The sequence below is a fragment of the Arachis ipaensis genome, chromosome B1, assembly GCF_059453495.1.
Source record: "Arachis ipaensis isolate K30076 ecotype BB chromosome B1, ASM5945349v1, whole genome shotgun sequence".
NCBI classification, from domain to species: Eukaryota; Viridiplantae; Streptophyta; class Magnoliopsida; order Fabales; family Fabaceae; genus Arachis; species Arachis ipaensis.
In genome coordinates, this window is record NC_142436.1 from 45971948 (window position 1) to 45985109 (window position 13162).

The 13162-nt window shown below is 35.9% G+C and overlaps 1 non-coding gene across 1 annotated transcript; it reads right to left on the reverse strand.

Moving 5' to 3' along the window:
* Nucleotides 1-11322: 11322 nt before the first annotated feature.
* On the reverse strand, nt 11323-11430 carry LOC148576432 (small nucleolar RNA R71). Its single transcript, XR_015904542.1, has one exon. It is a non-coding gene; the product is annotated as a small nucleolar RNA R71 (small nucleolar RNA).
* Between the last annotated feature and the right edge of the window lie 1732 nt (nt 11431-13162).

The following is a 13162-nucleotide window of genomic DNA, read 5'->3' on the forward strand; positions in this document are numbered from 1 at the left end:
CTCTTCCTCCTCTACAGGTTCGTCCATTTTGGACATATTGATGGTCTTGCACTCTCTCTTTGGATTCTCTTCTGTATTGCTTAGAAGAGTACTAGGAGGGATTTCAGTAACTCTTTTACTCAGCTGACCCACTTGTGCCTCCAAATTTCTGATGGAGGACCTTGTTTCAGTCATGAAACTGAGAGTGGTCTTAAATAGATCAGAGACTATGGTTGCTAAGTCAGAGAGGTTCTGCTTAGAATTCTCTGTCTGTTGCTCAGAAGATGATAGAAAAGGCTTGCTATTGCCAAACCAATTTCTCCCACCATTATTATTATTGAAGCCTTGATTAGGCTTCTGCTGATCCTTCCATGAGAAATTAGGATGATTCTTCCATGAAGGATTATAGGTGTGTCCATAGGATTCTCCCATGTAATTCACCTCTTCCATTGCAGGATTCTCAGGGTCATAAGCTTCTCCTTCAGAGGAGGCTTCTTTAGCACTGCCGGATGCAGCTTGCATTCCAGTCAAATTCTGAGAAATCATATTGACTTGCTGAGTCAATATTTTATTCTGAGCCAATATGGCATTCAGAGTATCAATCTCAAGAACTCCTTTCTTCTGAGTCATCCCATTATTCACAGGATTTCTTTCAGAAGTATATATGAACTGGTTATTTGCAACCATTTTGATGAGTTCCTGGGCTTCTGTAGGTGTCTTCTTCAGATGAAGAGATCCACCAGCAGAGTGATCCAAGGACATCTTGGATAATTCAGACAGACCATCATAGAATATACATAGGATGCTCCATTCTGAAAGCATGTCAGAAGGACACCTTCTGATCAATTGCTTGTATCTTTTCCAAGCTTCATAGAGGGATTCACCTTCTTTCTGTCTGAAGGTTTGGACTTCCACTCTAAGCTTGCTCATCTTTTGAGGTGGAAAGAATTTGACCAAGAAAGCATTGACCAACTTTTCCCAAGAGTTTAGGCTTTCTTTAGGTTGTGAGTCCAACCATATCCTAGCTCTGTCTCTTACAACAAAAGGGAAAAGTATAAGTCTGTAGACCTCAGAATTAACCCCATTGGTCTTAACAGTGTCACAGATTTGCAAGAATTCAGCTAAGAACTGATGAGGATCTTCCAATGGAAGTCCATGAAACTTGCAATTTTGCTGCATTAGAGAAACTAATTGAGGCTTAAGCTCAAATTTGTTTGCTCCAATTGCAGGAATTGAGATGCTTCTTCCATAGAAGTCTGAAGTTGGTGCAGTAAAGTCACCAAGCATCTTCCTGGCATCTCCACCATTGTTTTTGGGTTTGGCTGCCATGTCTGCTTCTTTTCAAAAATTTTTCTGTAAGGTTCTCTCTGGAGTGTTGTGCTTTAGCTTCTCTTAGCTTCCTCTTCAGAGTCCTTTTAGGTTCAGGATCAACTTCAACAAGAATGTCCTTATCCTTGTTCCTGCTCATATGAAAAAGAAAAGAACAAAGAGAGAAGAGGAATTCTCTATGTCACAGTATAGAGATTCCTTTATGTGAGTAGAAGAATGGAAGAATAGAAGAATGAGGTTGTGAGAAAATAAGAAGAATTCGAACACAGAGAGAGGAGAGGGTTCGAATTATGAGTAGAAAAGAAGTGTTAATAAATAAATAAAATAAATAGAAAGAGATGAGAGAGAGAGTTATTCGAATTTTAATTAAAAGAAAATAAAAATATTTTTGTTTTTATTTTAATTATAAGTTAGAATTCGAATTTAAGAAAAGAAATAAAATAAAATTAGAATTTAAAACAATTAGTTAATTAAAAAGAATTTTGAAAAAGTGGTTAGTAATTTTCGAAAATTAGAGAGAGAAAAGTAGTTAGGTGGTTTTGAAAAAGATAAAAAATAGTAAACTTTTAAAATCAAACAAAAAGTCAAGTAGTTAATTGAAAAAGATTTGAAAACAAATTTTGAAAAGATAAGAAGTTAGAAAAAGATTTTCAAATTAAATTTTGAAAAAGATATGATTGAAGTTTATTTTGAAAAAGATTTGAAAAAGAAATTTAAAAAGATTTGATTTTGAAAATTAAAGTTGATGACTTGATTAACAAGAAACTAAAATATATGATTCTAGAATTTAAAGATTGAACTTTTCTTAACAGGAAAGTAACAAACTTGAAATTTTTGAATCAAAACATTAAATGTTAGCAATGATTTCAAAAATTATGAAATAAAATTAAGAGAAAGATTTTTAAAAATTTATTTTGAAGAATTTTCAAAAAACATGAAAGAAAAATGAAAAAGATTTGATTTTGGAAAAGATTTGAAAAGATAGAACTTTTAAGTTGAAATTTTGACTTGACTAACAAGAAACAATTAAATTTTAAAATTTTTTGACTAAGTCAACCCAAAATTTCAAAATTTATGAGTAAAATAAGGGAAAGATATTATTTTTTGATTTTTTGAATTAATGAAGAAAGAGAAAAACAACAAAATGACACAAGACATAAGAATTTAAGATTAAAACAAATAATGCATGCAAGAACACTTTGAATGTCAAGATGAACACCAAGAACACTTTGAAGATCAAGATGAACATCAAGAACATATTTTTAAAAATTTTTAAGAAAAGAACGACATGCAAGACACCAAACTTAGAAATTTTTAATGTTTAGATACTATGAATTCAAAAATGCATATGAAAAACAAGAAAAGACACAAAACAAGAAAATTTAAAGATCAAACAAGGAAAATCATCAAGAACAACTTGAAGATCAATGAAGAACACAATGCATATATTTTCGAAAATTAAAGAAAAATTAAAACATGCAATTGACAATAAACTTAAAATTTGACACTAAACTCAGGCAGGAAACACAAAATTTTTGGTTTTTATAGTTTTATTAATTTTTTTGTATTTTTTTTCAAAATTATTTTGTAAAAAGAAAATAAAGAAATTCAAAATTTTTAATAAGAATTTCAGGATTCCTGTAATGTTAGTCTAAAGCTCCGGTCCAAAAGAATTAGACATGGCCAAATGGCTAGCCAAGCTTTAGCATAACAATTACAGACATGTCCTTTCTACAATGGAAAGTGGAAACCTCAGTCCAAAATATTAGACATGGGTTAACAGCCAGCCAGGCTTCAACATATCTCAAGAAGCTCAAGAATTCATTCTTAAAAATTTTTGAATGAATTTTTCAAAAACACATATTTTATTTTTTTTCGTAAATAATAATAAAAAGCTTAAACATAAAATAAAATTACCCAATCTAAGCAACAAGATGAACCATCAGTTGTCCAAACTCGAGCAATCTCCGGCAACAGCGCGAAAAACTTGGTGCACGAAATTGTGATTCACACTTTTCATAACTCCGCACAACTAACCAGCAAGTGCACTGGGTCGTCCAAGTAATACCTTACGTGAGTAAGGGTCGATCCCACGGAGATTGTCGGCTTGAAGCAAGCTATGGTCATCCTGTAAATCTTAGTCAGGCGGATTCAAATGGTTATGAGGTTTTGATAATTAAAAGATAAATAAAACATAAAATAAAATAAAGATACTTATGTAATTCATTGGTGGGAATTTCATATAAGTGTTTGGAGATGCTTTGTTGCTTCTGAACCTCTGCTTTCCTATTGTCTTCTTCCAATCATGCGTGCTCCCTTCCATGGCAAGCTGTATGATCCTCTCGGATGAAAAATTCCAGGTACGATCTCTGCACGGCTAATCAACTGTCGGATTTCTCGTCTCGGATGAAAAATACCAGGTACAGCTACCGCACGGCTAATCATCTGTCGGTTCTCACTAGCGTCGGAATAGGATCTATCTATCCTTTTACACACTGTCACTGCGCCCAACATTCGCAAGTTTGAAGCTCTTCACAGTCATCCCTTCCCAGATCCTACTCGGAATACCACAGACAAGGTTTAGACTTTCCGGATCTCAGGAATGCTGCGAATGGTTCTAGCCTATACCACAAAGGTTCTAATCTCAGATTCGGATGCTCTGTTGTCAGGAGAGACGATGCGAATCGCGGATCAGAGACCCAAGAGAATATACTCCAGCTGTCGTCCAATGACTATGTTGAACATCATGTAGACCACTTGTGGTTGTCAGGCACGCGGATCTTGGCTAAGCGAGTAACGAAGATAATGGGTGATTGTCATGGGTCACCCCTTCATTCTGACTTAACTGAATTAAGTACAAGAGTATATCTTGGAGAAGAAGTAGGCGTGAATTGAATAGAAAACAATAGTACTTGCATTAATTCATGAAGAACAGCAGAGCTCCGCACCTTAATCTATGAGGTGTAGAAACTCCACCATTGAAAAATACATAAGAGAAAGTAGTCTAGGCATGGCCGTGTGGCCAGACTCCAAGTCCAAAGTCTAAGGACTAAACTTCCAGAGATAGCTAAAAGATATGAATACAATAGTAAAAAGTGCTCTTTATACTAAACTAATTACTAGGGATTACAAAAAATAAGTAACTAAGTGCAGATAGTGCAGAAATCCACTTCCGGGGCCCACTTGGTGTGTGCTTGGGCTGAGCATTGAAGCTTTCACATGCATAGGCCATTCTTGGAGTTAAACGCCAGCTTAGGTGCTAGTTTGGGCGTTTAACTCCCGTTCTGGTGCCAGTTTTGGCGTTTTACTCCAGAAAAGGGTCTTAGGTGGGCGTTTGAACGCCAGTTTGGGCCATCAAATCTCGGGCAAAATATGAAAAGCCCAAGATGTCTACTTTCCAACGCAATTAAGATCATGCCAATGGGGCTTCTGTAGCTCTAGAAAATCTACTTCGAGTGCAGGAGGGTCAGAATCCAACAACATCTGCAGTCCTTTCTCAGCCTCTGAATCAGACTTTTGCTCAGATCCCCTAATTTCAGCCAGAAAATACCTGAAATTACAGAAAAATACACAAACTCATAGTAAAGTCCAGAAATGTGATTTTTGCATAAAAACTAATAAAAATATAATAAAAAGTAACTAAAACATACTAAAAACTATGTAAAAACAATGCCAAAAAGGGTATAAATTATCCGCTCATCAGGTGCGCATGCACAGAAAGCAGAAAATAGAAGTTGTGTGCACACACACAAGTGTGCATGCACACAGATGCCCTGTTTTTCAAAATTTTTTTGTTTCAAAATCTAAGGTATCAAGCCTTAGCTCAATCAAAACTCAACACCAAAACATGCAAGAACCCAGCCAAAATTAACCTATCAAATCTCAAAATTGAACTAATTCTAAGCTAACTTAAAGGAAACAAACATGCAACAAACCAAAATTATAAACAAGAAAAGGGTAAGAACAATGTTACCATGGTGGGGTGTCTCCCACCTAGCACTTTAGTTTAATGTCCTTAAGTTGGACTTATGGAGAGCTCTAACCAAGGAAGCTTGTGCTTATATTCATCTTGGAGCTTCCAACAATGCTTGAATCTCCAAAATTCCCAACTGATTGCACCAAGCTTGGATGGAGTGTCCAAAATGCTTTGAGCTCCCAACAAGAAAAACAAAAAGCAAATAAGAAAAATATATTCACAATATCAACATATTCACAATAGCAACTAAAAAGAAAGATATTCACACATTAACATATTCACAATAGCAAAGAAATAAGCAAAGCAAAATATGCACAATCAACCAAAAATAAGCTATTCACAATATTCACAATATAAGAACCGCAACTAATTAACCGATTAATTAAGTGATTATAATGCCCAAATTAGATTCCAAAAAGTTAGAGTGAGAATTAGAGGATTTAAAGGTGATTTTTGGACTCAGTGGGTTTTTCTGAGTCAGAAAATGTGCTTTCTGCAAAAAATCGTAAAAAACCATAAACTGGCAGTTGAACCCGATTGAACCGGTTCAAGTCTGCCCGGTATCGCACGAGAAAAAGTGAAAACCGTCAAAAACCTTAGAAAATATTAGAAATGGAAAACCGGACGTTAATTTTAAAGGTTTGGCCCGAAGTTGGACCAAACGGGCTAAAACCGCTAACGGATTGAACCAGGCCCAAGTTAGGCCTAAGCCCAACATATATAAGGTTCATTTAATGAACCCAAACAACCATAACACACTCAAACACACCCACAACCAGCTGAGAAGAGAAGGAGAAGAGAACTCCATTGTCACTATTCACTTCCAACTTATCAAGCTCATATCTTGAGCTACAGAGCTCCGATCGCCGTACCGTTTGCGACTACGCGTTCCTTGTGAAGAGCTCTACAAAACCCATCCAAGAAACTGGAGAGGTAACCACGAAATCTTCTCAGTTCTTCTCTTCAAAGTTTCGAAAATATAGGGTTTTGGCTAAGTGAGGTTTTGTGATTTTTGGGTGTTTAGGTACACTCTAGCCTTTGATTGATGTTGGTTTTGGCTTCCAAAACTGTTGGGCAAGGTAAGAGGCATTGAAACTCTTGTGAAATTTCAATTATAATGAGCCCTAGGTTGATTTATGATGATTTATGTATATATAGCTTGATTATGGTGAGTTTGGAGCTTGTTGATGCTTGTTGGAGATTCTTGGTGGCTTAGATTGTGATTGAAAGCTTATCTTGGGCTCAATCTGGGGTTTTCATGCATATCTGGGGTTTTCTCTATGTAGTATATAATATTCATGGACACTTAGGCTAGTGACCTATAGGATAGGTTGGGTTTATATGGTTGTTGATGATAGTTGAGTGATGTTGTATGTTGGATTGATGTTGCTATGTTGAGAAATGATGATGTTGAGATATGATGATTTATGATTTTGAATGACTGCATATTGATGGATATTAATGTAATGTATGAAGGAGGATGAAAATGAGAATTTATAGAGATAAAGTGATGATTGGTGAATGTGTTGATGGAGGATTGATTTTAGAGCTATATACTTGGGGTTTGGTGATTGAAAATGGTGAATGGTAACCCAAGAGGGTAAATTGTGCTGTAAATGGACTTTTGGTATTGATCTAGTTGGATGTGGCTTGTGGATTTGGTAGATTTGGGTATATGTGAAAGTTGGGTAAAAAGGGATTTTTGGTAAACTTTGTCTGATTATAACTTTTGCTTCGGTTTTCAAAATTTGATGAAATTTATTTAGAATTAAAGATCTTTGAAAACCCTTTAAATTGATATAAAGTTTGTAAAATTTGAAATTTTGTAGACGAAGTTATGATCATTCAAAGTTAGTGTTAAAAATCTGAAATTCTACTAAGCTACAGAATTTTATGATTTCTAATGTGTGCGCGTGCACAACTGATGAGCGGATAATTTATACGCTTTTTGACAATGTTTTTAGTAGAATCTAGTTACTTTTAGGGATATTTTCATTAGTTTTTATGTTAAATTCACATTTCTAGACTTTACTATGAGTTTGTGTGTTTTTCTGTGATTTCAGGTATTTTCTGGCTGAAATTGAGGGACTTGAGCAAAAATCAGATTCAGAGGTAGAAGAAGGACTACTGATGCTGTTGGATTCTGACCTTCCTGCACTCAAAGTGGATTTTCTGGAGCTACAGAACTCAAAATGGCGCGCTTCCAATTGCGTTGGAAAGTATACATCCAGGGCTTTCCAGCAATATATAATAGTCCATACTTTGGCCAAGTTTAGACGATGTAAAAGGGTGTTGAACGCCAGTTCTACGCTGCTGTCTAGAGTTAAACGCCAGAAACACGTCACAAACCAGAGTTGAACGCCAGAAATACGTTACAACCTGGCGTTAAACTCCAGAAAGAGCCTCTGCACGTGTAACATTCAAGCTCAGCCCAAGCACACACCAAGTGGGCCCCGGAAGTGGATTTATGCATCAATTACTTACTTCTGTAAACCCTAGTAACTAGTTTAGTATAAATAGGACTTTTTACTAATGTATTTGACATCTTCGGATCATCATGGATTGTATTTTGATCCTATGATCTCGTTTTGGGGGCTGGCCATTCGGCTATGCCTGGACCTTTCACTTATATATTTTCAACGGTAGAGTTTCTACACTCCATAGATTAAGGTGTGGAGCTCTGCTGTTCCTCAAAGATTAATGCAAGTACTACTGTTTTTCTATTCAATTCAACTTATTCCGCTTCTAAGATATTCATTCGCACTTCAACCTGAATGTGATGAACATGACAATCATCATCATTCCCTATGAACGCGTGCCTGACAACCACTTCCGTTCTACTTTAGATTGAATGAGTATCTATTGGATCTCTTAATCAGAATCTTCGTGGTATAAACTAGATTGATGGCGGCATTCATGAGAGTCCGGAAAGTCTAAACCTTGTCTGTGGTATTCCGAATAGGACTCTGGGATTGAATGACTGTGACGAACTTCAAACTCGCGAGTGTTGGGCATAGTGACAGACGCAAAAGGAGGGTGAATCCTATTCCAGTATGATCGAGAACCTCAGATGATTAGTCGTGCTGTGACAGAGCATTTGGACCATTTTCACAAGAGGATAGGATGCAGCCAGTGGCAAGGGTGACGCCTCCAGACGATTAGCCATGCAGTGACAGCGCATCGGACCATTTTCCACAGAGGATCAAAAGTAGCCATTGACAACGGTGATGTCCTTACATAAAGCCAGCCATAGAAAGGAGTAAGACTGATTGGATGAAGACAGCAGGAAGGCAGAGGTTTAGAGGAACGAAAGCATCTCCATGCATTTATCTGAAATTCTCACCAAGGATCTACATAAGTATTTCTATCCTTATTTTATTATTAATTTTCAAAAACTCCATAACTATTTTATATCCGCCTGACTGAGATTTACAAGGTGACCATAGCTTGCTTCATACCAACAATCTCCGTGGGATCGACCCTTACTCACGTAAGGTTTATTACTTGGACGACCCAGTGCACTTGCTGGTTAGTTGTATCGAAGTTGTGAATGAAAAACAATTTATTAAGACGTGCGTATAGAGTTTTTGGCGCCGTTGCCTGAGATCACAATTTCGTGCACCAAGTTTTTGGCGTCGTTGCCGGGGATTGTTCGAGTTTGGACAACTGACGGTTCATTTTGTTGCTTAGATTGGGTAATTTTCTTCTTATTTTCAAAAAGTTTTCAAAAAAATTTTTCAAAAATCTTCCAAAAATTTTCTCCTTTGTTTTTGAAAAAAAAATATTTTAAAATAAATGTTTTCAAAAATATATTTTTCTTCAGAATTTTTAAGAATGAATTCTAGAGTTTTATGAAGCATGTTGAAGCCTGGCTGGCTGTAAAGCCATGTCTAATTCTTTTGGATAAGGGCTTCCAACCATCAGCATAGAGGCAGGTTAATTGGTATGTCAGCTGTGTCATGTCTGAGTTACATACTAAAGCTTGGCTAGCTATTAAGCCATGCCTAACCCTCAGATTGGAGCTTTAGAATAAGAATACAAGATTCCTGGAATTCATATTAAAATTTTCTGGAATCCCAATTTTTCTTTTTCAAATAATTTTCGAAAAATATACAATAAAAATACAAAAAAAATCATAAAATCAAAAAAAATTTCAAAAATATTTCATGTTTCTTGTTTGAGTCTTGAGTCAAGTTGAAAGTTTGGTGTCAATTGCATGTTCATCTTGCATTTTTCGAAAAAATCATGCATTCATAGTGTTCTTCATGATCTTCAAGTTGTTCTTGGTAAGTCTTCTTGTTTGATCTTGATGTTTTCTTGTTTTGCATATTTTCTTGTTTTTCATGTGCATTTTTGCATCCATAGAGTCTAAACATGAAAGATTTCTAAGTTTGGTGTCTTGCATGTTTTCTTTGCATATAAAAATTTTCAAAAATATGTTCTTGATGTTCATCATGATCTTCAAAGTGTTCTTGGTGTTCATCTTGACATTCATAGTGTTCTTGCATGCATTCCTTGTTTTGATCCAAAAAGAAAAGAGAAAAACATGAAAATGATGTTTTAATTTTTTCTCTCTCATCATAAAAATTCAAAAATAAAAAAAAAAATCTTTCCCTTTTTCTCCCTTAAAATTTCGAAAATTGGATTTGACTTTTTCAAAAATTTTTAAAAATCTTGTTTTTATGAGTCAAATCAAATTTTCAATTTAAAAATCTTATCTTTTTCAAAATCTTTTTCAAAAATCAAATCTTTTTCATTTTTCTTAGTTATTTTTGAAAATTTTAAAAATATTTTTCAAAAATCTTTTTCTTATCTTTATCACATAATTTTCGAAAATAACATCATCAATTAATGTTTTGATTCAAAAATTTCAAGTTTGTTACTTACTTGTTAAGAAAGATTCAAACTTTAAGTTCTAGAATCATATCTTGTGATTTCTTGTGAATCAAGTCATTAATTGTGATTTTAAAAAAATCAAATCTTTTTCAAAACTAATTTCAATCATATCTTTTCAAAAATATCTTCTTATCTTATCTTTTTCAAAATTTGATTTTAAAATATCTTTTCTAACTTCTCATCTTCTTATCTTTTCAAAATTGATTTTCAAATTTATTTCAACTAACTAACTAACTTTTTGTTTGTTTCTTATCTTTTTCAAAATCACCTAACTAACTCTCTTTCTCTAAATTTCGAAAATATCTCCCCTCTTTTTCAAAATTTCTTTTTAATTAATTTATTATTCTAATTTTTTATTTTAATCTTCGAAAATTACTAACCTTTTTCAAAAACAATTTTCGAAAATCACTAACTCTTTTTCAAAAATAATTTTCGAAAATTCTCCTTCTCTCTTCATCTCACATCTCTGCTCTCCTCACCCTTGTGTTTCTTTCATTACATTACATTCTTTTCTTCTCCTTTTCTTCCACTCACCTAAAGGGAACCTCTATACTTGGGTAAAAAGGATCCCTATTATTATTATTTTTCTGTGCCCTCTTCTTTGTCATATGAGCAGGAGCAAGGACAAGAAAATTCTTGTTGAAGCAGATCCAGAACCTGAAAGGACTCTGAAGAGAAAACTAAGAGAAGCTAAATTACAACAATCCAGCAAGCACCTTTCAGAAATTTTCGAACAAGAAGAGGAGATGGCAGCCGAAAATAATAATAATGCAAGGAGGATGCTTGGTGACTTTACTGCACCTAATTCCAATTTACATGGAAGAAGCATCTCCATCCCTACCATTAGAGCAAACAATTTTGAGCTGAAACCTCAGCTAGTTTCTCTGATGCAGCAGAACTGCAAGTTTCATGGACTTCCATCTGAAGATCCTTTTCAGTTCTTAACTGAATTCTTGCAGATATGTGATACTGTTAAGACTAATGGAGTAGATCTTGAAGTCTACAAGCTCATGCTTTTCCCTTTTGCTGTAAGAGACAGAGCTAGAGTATGGTTGGACTCTCAACCTAAAGATAGCCTGAACTCCTGGGATAAGCTGGTCAAGGCTTTCTTAGGCAAGTTCTTTCCTCCTCAAAAGCTGAGTAAGCTTAGAGTGGATGTTCAAACCTTCAGACAGAAAGAAGGTGAATCCCTCTATGAAGCTTGGGAGAGATACAAAGGACTGACCAAAAAGTGTCCTTCTGACATGCTTTCAGAATGGACTATCCTGGATATATTCTATGATGGTCTGTTTGAGTTATCTAAGATGTCATTGGATACTTCTGCAGGTGGATCCATTCACCTAAAGAAAATGCCTGCAGAAGCTCAAGAACTCATTGACATGGTTGCTAACAACCAGTTCATGTACACCTCTGAGAGGAATCCTGTGAGTAATGGGACGCCTCAGAAGAAGGGAGTTCTTGAAATTGATACTCTGAATGCCATATTGGCTCAGAACAAAATATTGACTCAGCAAGTCAATATGATTTCTCAGAGTCTGAATGGAATGCAAGCTGCATCCAACAGTACTCAAGAGGCACCTTCTGAAGAAGAGGCCTATGATCCTGAGAACCCTACAATAGCAGAGGTAAATTATATGGGTGAACCTCATGGAAACACCTATAATCCATCATGGAGAAATTATCCAAATTTCTCATGGAAGGATCAACAAAAGCCTCAACAAGGCTTTAATAATGGTGGAAGAAATAGGTTTAACAATAGTAAACTTTTTCCATCATCCACTCAGCAACAGACAGAGAACTCTGAACAAAATACCTCTAATTTAGCAAACTTAGTCTCTGATCTATCTAAGGCCACTGTGAGTTTCATGAATGAAACAAGGTCATCCATTAGAAATTTGGAGGCACAAGTAGCCCAGCTGAGTAAAAGGATCACTGAAATCCCTCCTAGTACTCTCCCAAGCAATAACAGAAGAGAATCCAAAAGGAGAGTGCAAGGCCATTGAATTAATTACCATGGCCAAACCTGTAAGGGAGGGAGAGGACGTGAATCCCAAGGAGGAAGACCTCCTGGGACGTCCAGTGATCAATAAGGAGTTTCCCTCTGAGGAACCAAAGGAATCTGAGACTCATCTAGAGACCATAGAGATTCCATTGAACCTCCTTATACCATTCATGAGCTCTGATGAGTATTCCTCTTCTGAAGAGAATGAGAATGTTACTGAAGAGCAAGCTGCCAAGTTTCTTAGTGCAATCATGAAGCTGAATACCAAATTATTTGGTATTGAGACTTGGGAAGATGAACCTCCCTTGTTCTCCAATGAACTAAGTGATCTGGATCAACTGACATTGCCTCAGAAGAAACAGGATCCTGGAAAGTTTATAATACCTTGTACCATAGGCAACATGATCTTTGATAAGGCTCTGTGTGACCTTGGTTCAGGGATAAACCTCATGCCCCTCTCTATGATAGAGAAACTGGGAATCTATGGGGTGCAAGCTACTAAAATCTCATTAGAGATGGTAGACAATTCAAGAAAACAGGCTTATGGACAAGTAGAGGACGTGTTAGTAAAGGTTGAAGGCCTTTACATCCCTGTTGATTTCATAGTCCTAGATACTGGGAGGGATGAGGATGAATCCATCATCCTTGGAAGACCCTTCCTAGCCACAGCAAGAGCTGTGATTGATGTTGACAGAGGTGAACTAGTCCTTCAATTGAATGAGGACTCCCTTGAGTTTAAAACTCAAGGACATCCTTCTGTAAACATAGAGAGGAAGCATAAAAAGCTTCTCTCAAAACAGAGTCAACCAGAGCCCCCACAATCAAACTCTAAGTTTGGTGTTGGGAGGCCACAACCAAACTCTAAGTTTGGTGTTGAACTCTCATATCCAAACTCTAAGTTTGGTGTTAGAGAGTCTCAACAATGCTCTGAACATCTGTGAGGCTCCATGAGAGCCCACTGTCAAGCTATTGACATTAAA